The sequence below is a fragment of the Halichoeres trimaculatus genome, unplaced genomic scaffold (assembly GCF_033239565.1).
Source record: "Halichoeres trimaculatus isolate MK-OKI-2021-1 unplaced genomic scaffold, fHalTri1.1 fHalTri1_scaffold_12, whole genome shotgun sequence".
In the NCBI taxonomy this organism is placed as follows: Eukaryota; Metazoa; Chordata; class Actinopteri; order Labriformes; family Labridae; genus Halichoeres; species Halichoeres trimaculatus.
In genome coordinates this window covers 12,197,411-12,210,558 of record NW_027437190.1, presented here as the reverse complement: position 1 = coordinate 12,210,558, position 13,148 = coordinate 12,197,411, and positions in this window count along the sequence as shown.

Below are 13,148 nucleotides of genomic sequence, written 5' to 3'. Positions count from 1 at the left end.
GTTTCACACTCAGTTCAATCCCAAAAGAAATGAGTAATACAAATTTATAAATTCACCACAGATAGGTTTTAGACTGGTCATAATATCAGGTACATGACAAGTGAAATTAAACTAAGTTATTTTTTTCTTTTCCTCTGCTTATTGAGAGTTCTTCAACACCTTTGGCTCTGTCTCCATCTAGTGGACACGATTATGAGCGTTCGTTTCTTACTCCCCATCCAAATATTCATGCTGATAACCTTTCAGTGATTCTCCATGTTTAACAAAAATTTAAAGGCAGTTAAATAAATTAAGCAAAAAAAAATAAACAGGAACACGAGAAATACTCTAGCATTGTGGACAGAAGCATGTTTTTGTAGCCATAGTTAAACTGTACTTATAAAATGATCTGAGCCGCGTTACAACCGAGGCTGTTAACTACTCACTGTTAACAAGAGAGGGTCAGATCCTTAATTTTTGTCATTCAGTAAATATCACCATTATATTTCGAGAAAAATGACAACGCCTCTATGCGCCCCTCCCTTATTATTTCTTAGTTTACTGGAGGTCGGAAATTGAGAGGGATGTTATTAAAAAATAAAAGTCTCGGCGTGTGCGTGTAACCTTGAATAAGCCTATTTGTACACACGTGCTTTTATTTTGAAAGATAACACCGGAACCTCGCGCGTTGCTGCACTGAACTTGATACCGTTCATAATTCCTCAAACCATCAGTTGAGCCAAAGATCTTCAAAGCTTAACACTTGTGTCTTTGAGATAATAGGTACTGACACTTTGAAAAAAAAAATTGTTCTTTCTGAGACTGAGCTTCCTTTGACTTCATGGAGACTGACAAATCATCAGGTGCCCCTCTTGGAAACTGGTCCGGGGAGAAGTCCAACATGGGCCAGGCTGTCCCGCCGCCCTACCAGGACAACACCACCACTTGGAGTCAGCAGCCTTCCCAGGGATACCCACCTCAGCCTTCCCAGGGATACCCTCCACAACCTCCTCAGGGCTACCCTCCACAGCCCCAGGTAACCAGCCCAACATGTCGACTTTTATAAAATGATGCCAAGTTCATTCGCTGTGACTGAGTGGCTGGCTTACCTCTTTCCTTCCATTTTCTTTTAAATATCTATTTTTAATGTAATTTACATCACACCATTATGGTAAATAATAATAATAACAAAACAAATCATTCGAGGAGGTTGAGGAAGGGGAGCCTCCCAACATAATCCATCAGTGGCTTCCAATTACTGTACAATGAATCTGTTAAGCCCCGTATTGAAATTTGTTTTGTTTTTGTTTTGTTTTCCTTTTGTTTTTTGTTTGTTTTTGTTTTTTTCTTTTATCCAGCTCTAAAAAGACATAGTATCATGTAGCCATGAAGTAGGCAAAGGTATTCCACAACAAAAGTATTCTGCGACAGGCTATTAAAGAGGTAAAGGAGGTTGCATTTGTCACCCTCAGGCATACCAAACATAGCGATCTCAGGGGATGGCCTTTTTACTTGCTCCAATATTTCAGAAATTGCTCTAAAATAAATAATAAATGATAAAATAATGCCTCTACTCTCAGACATTACCAAAACATATGAGTGAGCCTACAAGGGGTCTGAGAACAGCCATCACAAATGTCAGCCATATTTAGGTAAATCTTGGCAAGTCTAAATTTGCTGTGATGTGCCCTATGGACAACTTTGAGTTGTGTGAGCTGAAATTTTGCACAAGATGAACAAGATTTTAATTCTTCAAGTGCCTCAGTCCACCAATTGTCAGATATAGTGCCAAGTTCTGCTTCCCATTCTGTTTTAACTCTTCGTAAGGCTGTAGACGCATCTGGGGTCAAAACGTCATATAAAAATGAAATACATCGCATCATCAATGTTGTCAGTGGGAGCAGTTTATCTATACTCTGTTCTGTTCTTGTCACTGCATATAGGATCAACTGTATGGATTGCATCTAAGAGTTTCTGAATTTGATGATGACGTAAAATTAAAATTAGGGCTGTAGGCAACTTCATTCTCAAAAGGAAATCTTCCTGTCCTGAAATATTTTACAACCTCTCTTATCATTTCTTGTCCAGCTGGTTTACCTTTACACACCTGCATTTTAGTTTTGTTTTGAGATTAAAATGTTTCTCGTGTGTGACCTGCAGGGTTACGGAGCCTCACACTACCTGAACCCGGGTCCAGGATATGATCAGCAGATGTATCAAGGCCAGACTGTCATTGTGGTGCCTACCCCACTGGAGAACCCTGTCAATGACTACCTGTTCTACTCCATCTTCACCTTGTTCTGCTGCTGTCTGCCCTTGGGAGCAGCTGCCTTCACCTACTCCATCTTAGTAAGTTTAAATAACTTTCTGTGAGGATTCAAACAAAAAGCTTTTCACGACTTCCATGAGCCAAATCCAATCATTTAGATTGATTGAAAGGAATATAGAAAATTGCAATCAGTCTTGAAAACAACAGCGCCCTCACCTCTAGCTACATAAATCACTGCAAGGTTTTTGGAATATTGAGAAGTGGGTCTTAATGCAACCACTGTGAAGAATCAATATAAAGAGAATAACACACTTGTGGTCATGCTGTTGTTTGGTAGACTGAACATAGCCATAAGCCATTCCCAAAAGCGTAAAGTAGACTGTATAGATTATGGACATACTCCCGCTACATCATCAGTCTGATTCTGATACAGAGTAATGAAGCCAATCATCAGTAGGGGCCATGTTTGAAATGCTGACTCAAGAGCATAGACTGTATTAAACATGGATGTAGTCTTGCCGACATCACCCGTCTGTTTTTGAAACGGAAAATGGAGCACATCGGCTATAACGGCGAGGGCTTCGCCTACAGCCATAGGGCGCCTGTCGGTCACGTGACCCTCAGCTGAGCCTCTTATTGGGGGAGCCCATTTTAATATCCTCTAAACGGCCGAGTTAGAAAAAAAATCACCCCCTGTAGAGTGGGTGCCGATAGTAAAATTAGCGACTCAGACAGGAGGCGTTTTTTGAACCAGGCTGTAAATAGGTTAATTTCTGCTTTGAAAACGGCTTTTTTTGACTTGGTGTGTATGTGACTTCCGGTACTCCCGCAGTCAGCCTCAAGCGAACACACAAGAAACAGCAGATTTTAGCACTTCCACATTGTCTCATATTCTTAGACTGGAGGTTGCCGCTTGCTCAAGAGGCAGCAGCGTGCTGCGCCACTCAATCCGGAGGGGGAGGGCTGGTCCTGGGAGAGTCACAGGCCCTCGTGTGAATAGCAATATCACATGATCACCATCCACTCCCATAACTTTTGATATGTCAGCCCACACCTTGTCCTTTCTGCCTGTATCCTTATAAAAAGGATGTTTGGGATCATACAGAATGTTGAACTTCTCCACTTCCAGGATCAGCTTCTCTTCATCCATGGTGTTGTGTTGCGTCTTGCACCCTCTGACCAATTTTTTACTTGATGCATGTGCCTCCAGATGTAACGTATTTAAAAAACATATCGGGGATATTTAGTTTGTGCATTGTGTTTTATTTTGAATCTTCTGGGGACTTCACACAGTGACTTCCTGTCACGTGCTTTCTTATCGACAGTGAATTTACAAGATTTGGAAGGGGCTGTGCAGAAAATAGACCTGAAGCGTATTTCTTGCGCCTGGGCGTGCGCCTGGGCGCTTCAGCAGTGCGTGCAGTGGAATTTGCCTCATAGATTGCAATGGAAGTTAAGTGCTCTGCAGTACGTTTCAAGGGTGCGGCGCAGCGCGTGCGGTGGAATTTAGGGGTTAGAGCACCGGGCTGCCAGCTGTGCTAAATATAAACGGCTACTAAATTACTTACAAACTGTGTCTACATGTTCTATGTTAGCCTACAGATACGTCGGTGCACCAGGTTGACGATGTCACTAACATATTGTCGACTGCTACAACTTTTGCTTGATGTCACGTTTCAAACCATAGCAGTACGTAACTGTATTGATAAGTACCTTACCTGGGCACATTGTATCCAGTAAAAAGTTGTCTTCAACAAAGAAAATTTGTTTTTGATCTGTTCTCCATTTAATTCCAAAACAAACACACGCCTCACCAAAAGTAATTTACAACAGTGTGCAGCAACTCCGGGCCAAAAGGTGGCGAGGGGGTGCAATTAAAACAGATCCTCCTCGTTGCATCTTTAGGCTGCATGGTTCTGCTCATCATGAAAAATGTAAACACCAGGCAGTAACTGTTTAAAATTTGATACCAAATAGTTTAAAATTGGACAAACATGATCATATTTAGGAGGTTGATAACAGGGCTCTATGACACCTCTGCAGATGTCATTTGTTTCTTTCGGTGAGCCTCATCACCTCAAGTGTCAGTGAATTTTTTTTAGAATGCTGTGCATGTGCTTAATAAAATACTGAATTTTAAGACTTCATCCTGGAAAACTGCACACTTCTCTCACTGATAACATCATTTGGATCTTAAAAAACAGAGACAAAATCCGACTTTAGATTTGGCCTTTAATGTGAGTTCTATTATGCTGATGTTGTTGTTCAGTTCAGTCTCCTGCACTTGTAAATAAGTAATGAAATGTATGCAGAGGGGGGGGTGGGGAACTCAAGAAATGCCTACAGACTAATAGAGAATCTCTTGGTCCTTAATGTTGATTGAGCTGAAAGGCTCTTCATCCTGTTTTGAGATACTTTTTAAAGTTTTTCTTTTTTCATTAATGTAGTTTGTTCTTTAGAGTAATACTAATCACTGTGATTTATATGATTGTCTGTTTTGTTTGTACTGTGTTGATCAGCCACATAAGCACGTTTCCCCCACCAGCCCATTGTGTCATTACCCCCATTTACATTATCTGCTCACCCCATTCTTGTCATCACTACAGTTTTGGGTTTTCTATCCAGTCATGTAGCACTCCCGCACTACGTCATAAAGACAAATGTTAATGAATCTGGCAATTTTCCATCCACTTACCTGGTCCATGCAGCCCATCACTACCCCCTGTGCATTACTGAGACATGGCAAAAACCCTGATATACATCAACCAACCAGTGCTCAACCACACCACACCCACTGTCTCATCAATTGAATATCTAACCTTTCAAGCTCTCCAATCCAACTCCTCTCGTCACAGCTATCATTTGCCCTCCCAAGCCAAATCCCTTCTTCCTGTCAGACTTCTTGCCATTTCTCCATCTGTTTTCTTCCCGGGTGACTTTAACCTCCACATCAGCAGCACAAACTGCGAATCTGCCACTGAATTTTTAGGAATGCTGCGATTCCACAACTTCATACAACACATCGGTTTCTCCACACCCACCTGTGGTCACATTTTGGACTTTGTCTGGTACATTCAATCTCCACATCTCTGACCACCTAGCTTTTACCATGGACATCAACATCCCCCTCCCCATCTCAAAACACAAATGGACAATAACCTTCAGAAACCCTTCAAATCCATCTTTTCCACAGCTCTCTCAGCCTCTTTGATGACCTCTATGCCCCGGTCAATTACTACAACACATTCCCCACCAAAACCAAAACAGTCTCCTTCAGAAACTCTGCCCCCTGGTTTACCCTCGAACAACAACTGGAAAGACTCAGCATTAAAAAAGGTTTATCAGTACATCACCAAGCCTACATCGATCGTCCTCATCAGTGCTAAAATGCACTGAGCTTGTACTTGTCCACCTATATCAGACTTGTCTTTAACTTTGGTTTACATCCTTTGTGGGGGAAGAAACTCTCTGGTTTACACACAGGGGTATAGGTCCATATATGAGCCATCTATTTCAGTGTAACGACAGAGAGTCAGCTGCCTGTCTATTTAGAGACAAAGTGCTGGGATGGTAATTGGAAACAGTCACTCAGGCAGTAACCTTGTTTGCGCTCTTTTTTCCCTACTTTAATAGTATTGAAATGATGTGTGTGGCCTCGCAGTATCACAGCTGATTCAAGTAAGCCAAGATGCACCTTTAAGCAAACTTAAATACAGCTGCCTTTTTGATTGTCTTTAATTGTAGTAGTTAATTTCCTTTATTTTAAGTTTTTTGGCCGGAGTAACTCACTTTTCCTTTAATCTGATTACAAAATTGTTGAACAGTTTTAGATTAAATTGGCAGATGATGTATACTGTGTTCATCAGTGTGTTTTGCAGTGTTAAGTTACACTGAACAAAAGTATAATCGCACCACATTTGAACTCAAAGATCTAAGACTTTTTCTATGCACAGAAAAAGGCCAACTTCTCTCAAATATTGTTCATAAATTTGTCTAAATCTGTGATGGTGAGCAGTTGTCTTTTGACAAGATAATCCCTCCTCCTCACAGGCATGGTGTATCAAGATACTGATCAGACAGCATGATTATTGCACAGACTGCCTTAGACTGGCCACAACAAAAGGACACTCTTAAATGTGCAGTTTTATCATAAAGCATAGTGCCACAGAAGTCACAAGTTTTGAGGGAGCATGCAATTGGCATGCTGACTGCAGATTGTCTACCAGAGTTTCACGCTAATTGAATACTCATTTCTCTACTGTGAGCTGTCCCCAGAGGCGTGTTAGAGAATCTGATGGTACATTTAACCAACCTCACAACAGCAGACCAAGTGTAACCACACCAGCCCAGGACCTCCACGTCCAGCATCTACTCCTCCTAGATCATCTGAGACCAGCCACCCTGATGGCTGCTGCAACAATCGGTTGGCATAACTGAAGATTTTCAGCACAAAACATCTCAGAAGAGCTCACCTTTATGCTTTAGTCCTCATCAGGGTCTTGACCTGGCTGCAGTTCATTGTCCACTTGAGTGGGCAAATGCTCATGTTCGACGGTGTCACCTCAAAGAGGTGTTCTCTCCATGGATGAATCCTGGATTCACTGTACAGGGCAGATGGCAGACATCGTGTCTGATGTCGTGTGGTGTGCTGATGTCAACGTTGTGAATGGTGTGGCCCATGGTGGTGGTGGGGTTATGGTATAAAATCTACAACACTGCTCTGAAAAGCCTGTGTCCAGCATGAAAACAGTTACATGTTTCTTATTGTAGAATAAATTAGGGTGAGATGAAATGTTTCAGCAAAGTTAAGATCAGAGTGTGGGGACAAAGTGGATGATGTAAAAAATTAATATTCTTTGGCAGATGACACATGGAACACACACACACACACACACACACACACACACACAAACACACACACAAACAGAGGGGAGAGGCAGACATGAAGACGAGCTTGCAGCTAATCAGGAAGCAGCAGGGAGACTGAGCTGGTCTGCTAAAGCGCCAAATCAAATTTTGGATCAGTGTATCTCTTTAATTTGATTTAATCTAAGGATTTGTGCTCGCAGGATGAGAGAGAGCATATCAGCCAAGTCCTCTCTGCTGTCAGGAGTGATTATTTGCAGTACTGAACAGCCTCATGAACCAGAACTTAAGTCTGTTTAAAACTTTTTAATGTCATTTAAGATAACCTTGATTTTCTCCAGGAACCTAAATTTGGCATTTCCACATCCGGGTGTCTTAATTTATTATCGAACGGCAACGCAAATTGAAGACATATGCTTCATTAAATGCTCCACTAATATCTGCCCTGCTGTTTACAGGTTTAAAACTATTATTTTCTTAAATTTAACAAGAGGTTACCTGAAAGAAATCACATTTTGTAACATTTTCATTTAAAAGAATTTACCAATGTAGCCTGGGGAAAAAAGCTCTACTTAATACTTAAATACAATAGATTCAATCAGTGGTTGCTCTATCTGATAAGGTTTGTAGTCAGGAGCCATATGCGCAACTTTCAAAATTGAAAGGCTTTTAATAATCTCAAAAAGGTCCAGTCAAAAGTTCTCAGCAAGGCTAGCCGATTAATCACAAAAGGAACTAAACATCACAGCAAAACTGGTTAAAACAAGGAGGCAACAAAAAAGTCTTAATTTAAAACTAAACTGAAAAACTCTCAGGCTTGATTGGAACAAAACAGCCAGGACAAGACTTGACAACCTGATGCAGGACAAAGGGAGACACAGGCTTAGGCGATGGCCACAAGTAGCTGGGTATTTGGAAACCGCATATATTTTTATACGTTTACACCTGTCATCCCAAAAAAATGCAGCTTTACATTTCTAAAAACGATGTTCTCTGAAAGCTCCAGCCAAAGTGAAGATTTTGGAAACCAGAACTTACTCCAGTTTTATGGTTTCGTGTGGACGCCCATAAACTGAGTTTTCCTTTTTTCAAACGTCACAGCGGAGTGACGGGGGCTCATTCTGATTGGACGGCACGGGTTTCACATCTGGAAAACACTGCCAAATATGGGTTTGGCGTGCCCCGGGCTGCACTTATCAGCGGATTTGCCCACTGTGTGTGTACGAAAGTATTTTTAAAATGAACAAGGGGGGTATTCGTTTTTGAAAGATACTCAGACACGGTGGACATGGCCTTATATACAAGAGGTAATGGAACACAGGTGGAAACAATCAGGAGCTGGGATCACAATCACAAGGGCAGGAAAACACCAGGGCAGAAAGTGAACAAGCGAAGAGAAGTCATTACAAAATAAAACCAGACGTGACAAATATGAAAGACAAGGCTGAAGTAAAGTGCAAACTTAATTAAATCAAGACATGACATGATCCTCTTTATTACTTAATCGTGTGCTTGGTTAAAGAATTTGTTTATCAGGATACACACCAACACTTTATACACTTATCCACTCAAAATAAACAGCAGTCATTTTTAGCTATAAACCTACATGATTAGCTGTGTGAACCACTCCACCAACTCTTTTTTGGCCAGTTTGGTAAAGAGGAGAAGTTTGGAGGCTGCATGCACACACACACACACACACACACACACACACACACACACACACACACACACACACACACACACACACACACACACACACACACACACACACATCACCACATCACACTGGTTGTGAAAATGACCCACTCAATGTGAACTGCCCTGATGTGTGTTTCAACACATTTGAAACTTCACTTCCTGTGAGTACCATGTGATAGAGAAAGCTTTGTTGGACCCCTGAGATTCCCAGCAGTAATAAATCTCTCTGCTGTTATCCTGAGCCCCTCCATGTGGTTTAGTGGTTTAGCCTTTTCTTTTAATGGTTTGGAAACCTTCCTGCGATTTGTACCTTTAAAGAAGTTGGTTTTTAAAGTACTAAAAAATCTTTTTAGAGCTAAAGAAAATTTATTTAATCTCATAAAGGATGCACCAATCCAGCTTACATCCTTCATGGTACTTATGCTGCATTCCATTTGTACTCAGAAGTTGGAATTTCCGAGTGGGAAAGCCCATCTGGAATGTCGTTGAATTATCCAAAATGGTGCATTATCATTGTTGCTTTATGGTTAATATTAATAGTTATGTTCATGTTTTTGATTGTGGCCTGATTTTTTGTGTGCTTAAGGAGATTACCTGTGATTGTACATAGGTAACCTTTTCAAGACAGGATGAAAAAGGAAAGGGGGGCCAACTCCAGCCATCTCGAAACCACTGCTGTGTGGTGTAGGAGAGATATAATATGCTGAATGGACTAAAAAATAATCTCTTGTGAGGAAGTTATGTACAGTTGTTTGTGTGTTCAGGGATGAAAATTGATATTCTGCTAGAAAAAGTTTTATGGATTTATGCTAACCGCTAGCATATTAGAAGAACTCTTGATGTACATTAGCATCAAGCTAGCGCCATGTGCTCTATATCGTTTTTTGGTAAATTAAGAGATATAGAACATGTTGAATAGATTAAAAATGACTCTCCTGTGCAAGACTATTACACTTTTTTGTGTGTTTATTGATGAAAAATGCTATTTGCTGGAAGAACAAAGCTTTATTGACCTATGCTACCCACTAGCATATATCTTGTAAGAGAGTATCAGTGGGCTCTCAAGTAGATCTTGCCCTGTTTTTATAGCCAGCGATCTGTGCATAGAGACTATTTCTGACCTGTAAGTTGGAGCACCCACACCACCCCCAAATTCCCTGCAGGAAATTGCGAGTTTGGGTCTAAACAGCTCCTGGTATATTCTTTTTTTTAGAATCTCTATAGTGTTTGTCACAATAAATCAGCCGCATATATATATATAGTATTATTCGATGTTAATATACAGAAATACTGCTGATAAGGCAAGTTTACCGACTTGGCAACTGGAACGCTGAACTCAGAGATGGCGTCACTCCAACTCTCGACTTGCAAAATGCTACCTTTGAATGTGTATTAGTTTTAAATTGTCTCACTGATGGTATCCAGATTAGGACATGTGGCACTTGAACAGGACCACACTATACAAAGAGTAACTCTGCCGGTGCCTACCCTCACCTCAGAGAGAAGTTTCCTCTGTCAGATTATACTTTAAATACTTTACACAAATATACTCTTCTTGTTATCAATGATTCAATGTTCAGTTTTAATTGCAGAGAAAAATTTTAAAGACAGAACAAGCATTTAATAAACACTTTCAAACATCAAAGTTGAGAAAACATGAAAACCTGCCTCCAGTTTACAACAGGTTGAGCACGTGTTTGAAGTTATGCATTTTTGTTACTACAGATTTTAGAAAAATGATCTTAAACTGCATTAACTGTGAAATATCAGCTCTCCCACTGATTCTGAAAGCAGAGTTTGCACAACGTTTTTGTGTGCAAATATAAAGTGAATTCACACAGTGTTTGGTAAATGAAGGAACAGAAACGCTGATCGTGGATATATTTCACATATATTTAAACTTCAACCACCAAAACATGTCCTCTTTTTTCAACACACCTTTTATGTATGTGCATGAATGAAATGAGGATATGTGGCTCAATTCCTGAGTGCTGCTCTGCCTGTTATTCCAGCCTGGCATAAAATGTCAAATCAGTCATGACCAAGTATAAGACTGCAGGGTTTTGTGCACAGACAAAGCCCACGTTTTCACATAAACCTATCTCAATTCAGAGCACATTACTTTGACTATGAATGTTTATGACTTTAAAATTTCCCTCTCACCCTCAGACCCGTGGAGCCAACAATAGAGGAGACCGGCCAGAAGCTGAGCGGAAAAGCAGCATGGCCAAGAAACTCAACCACGCAGCTCTGGGAATTGGTATTGTACTCATTATCATCGCCATCGTCCTTCAAGTTGTGGTGAAACCCAGGGCTCATTATTAGATCTGTAACATTGTTTTATTTAGCTCTTTTTTTTCTGCCTGTATGTTCTATACACACATGATCTAAACTTTACGACCAGTTATAAAATAGCAAGAATAAACTTTTTTCACTGTTGGATCTTAAAAATTTTAGAGTTTCAAAATGCAAAAAGAAGAAATGAGAGTGAGACAAAAAAAACTTTGAGCAAAAAAATGTAAAATGCAAACCACAATTAAACTGAAATGGGCTGTTCATCAGCAAAAATACAGTTTTAGACCATAGCTTCAAAATAACAAAAACAAAACCTCCTAAAATAGAAATAAAAGCTTCAGAAAAGGACTCTGTAATGAGTAGCTCCACTATTCTTGCTGAATACTTCAAATATTCACTTTGGCTTGCTTGATGCAAGTGTTTCCAGGCGGCTGGTGGCTTCACAGAGGTCATCCACTGTCTGGAACTGATGTCCATTTTTGTTAACTTCCCTCTCCATTCAACCCCAATTGTTTTTAATTGGGTTTATATTAGAGGAACATTTGGGGAATAATAGTCCCAAAGAGTGAGGTTATTCCTCTTTAAGAAGTCCTTTCTCAGGCGAGCTTTGTGAACTGCAGTGTTGTCCTATTGAAAAGCCCAATCACGGAGCACAACCTAAACCCCCATGTCACGTCACTCCCCACTCTCACCCTGTTTCCTACTCTAACCACTTTCCTCCCCTATCTGAATTAAGGCATAAAGAGCCCAAAAAAATAAAGAAAAAAAAAAAGAAAAAACAAACCCAGTCATTACCATACAGACCAGGGCCCTCAGTCATGAAGAAGGCCCCCTGCAACGTCTCCACATAGTCAGCTGTAGTTTGATGCCCCTGTACAACCTGAAGCCATCATTGGAAGCCATCAGGACCATCAAGGTTAATGTTTTCCTCATCAGAGATTAAAAATTTCTTTCACCTTTCAGTGCCCCGTGTTTGGTGCTCTCTCGCAAAGTTCAAACAGAAATTTTATGATGTTGAAGGAGACGAGGCCTTTGAAGATATTCTTGTTCTTAAGCCCTTTTGGGTAGATGCTGTCTGATGGTTATTGGGCGGCAGCTGGCCCCAGTAACAGCCAGGGACCGGGATCATCTTGACTGACAGCTAGTCAGATCCTTTGGCTCACTGCCAGTAAATGTTTTTGGGTCTACCTCTTGACTTTTTTGTTCCATAATTCTCAGGATCCTACAAGAAATTGAAACTGCCTGTCTTACTGCATCCAACTACAGCAGCAATGGCATGTTGTGAGAGGCCTTGCTTTTATGATTTGTAAAACACAGATTTTGTTGCCTTAAAACCTTAACTTTGGTTCAACACTACCAAAAGCACCGGCAGGGTTCGGAGACTGTTCTCTTTTTAATGTTCAACCAACAGACGATACAATCAGTTTGTTCTGCCTTTTAAACAGTACTGTCAGCTGAAAGCATGCATGCTTATCCTCTTGTTCTTCTTGAATTAAGAAAACATGTGGTAAAATATTTAAAGAATCTGTTGTTTAAACAGAGACTGTGCTTTTTGTAGCTGAAAAGTAGAAATACTCAGAGAGTCTGTTTGTCATTAAAGTGTGCCTAATGTTTGATGCATGCCACAGCAGTCCTCTCTTCTCTGCATTTGAACAATGCTTTTATTTTGAAAGTAACACTCTGCTGTGGATCACTTGTTCAGGTTTTGTTGTTGTCTATTTTTTTTTTCTGAATCAACACTGAAAAGTCATGTTTTACTAAATGTCAGCTTCCTTTATAAAGTATATTGAAAGAAAAACTGCTTTGGTTCTGTCTGATTTATTTAGATGATTCAAATAAATCCATTTGTCTTGAAACATATAAACAACCTTCCCAGGAGCAAAGACAGGTTGTACTTTTTTCATTTAGTGTGGAGCCAGAGAGTCTGTGACCAACCTCTGATCAAATTAACAATATCTTATAGATCTAAAATGAGATATTGCTCTTTTTCAAGGGGTTGTTTTCCCTCTCTGTAGCCGGCAAGTTACATCAGAGAGAA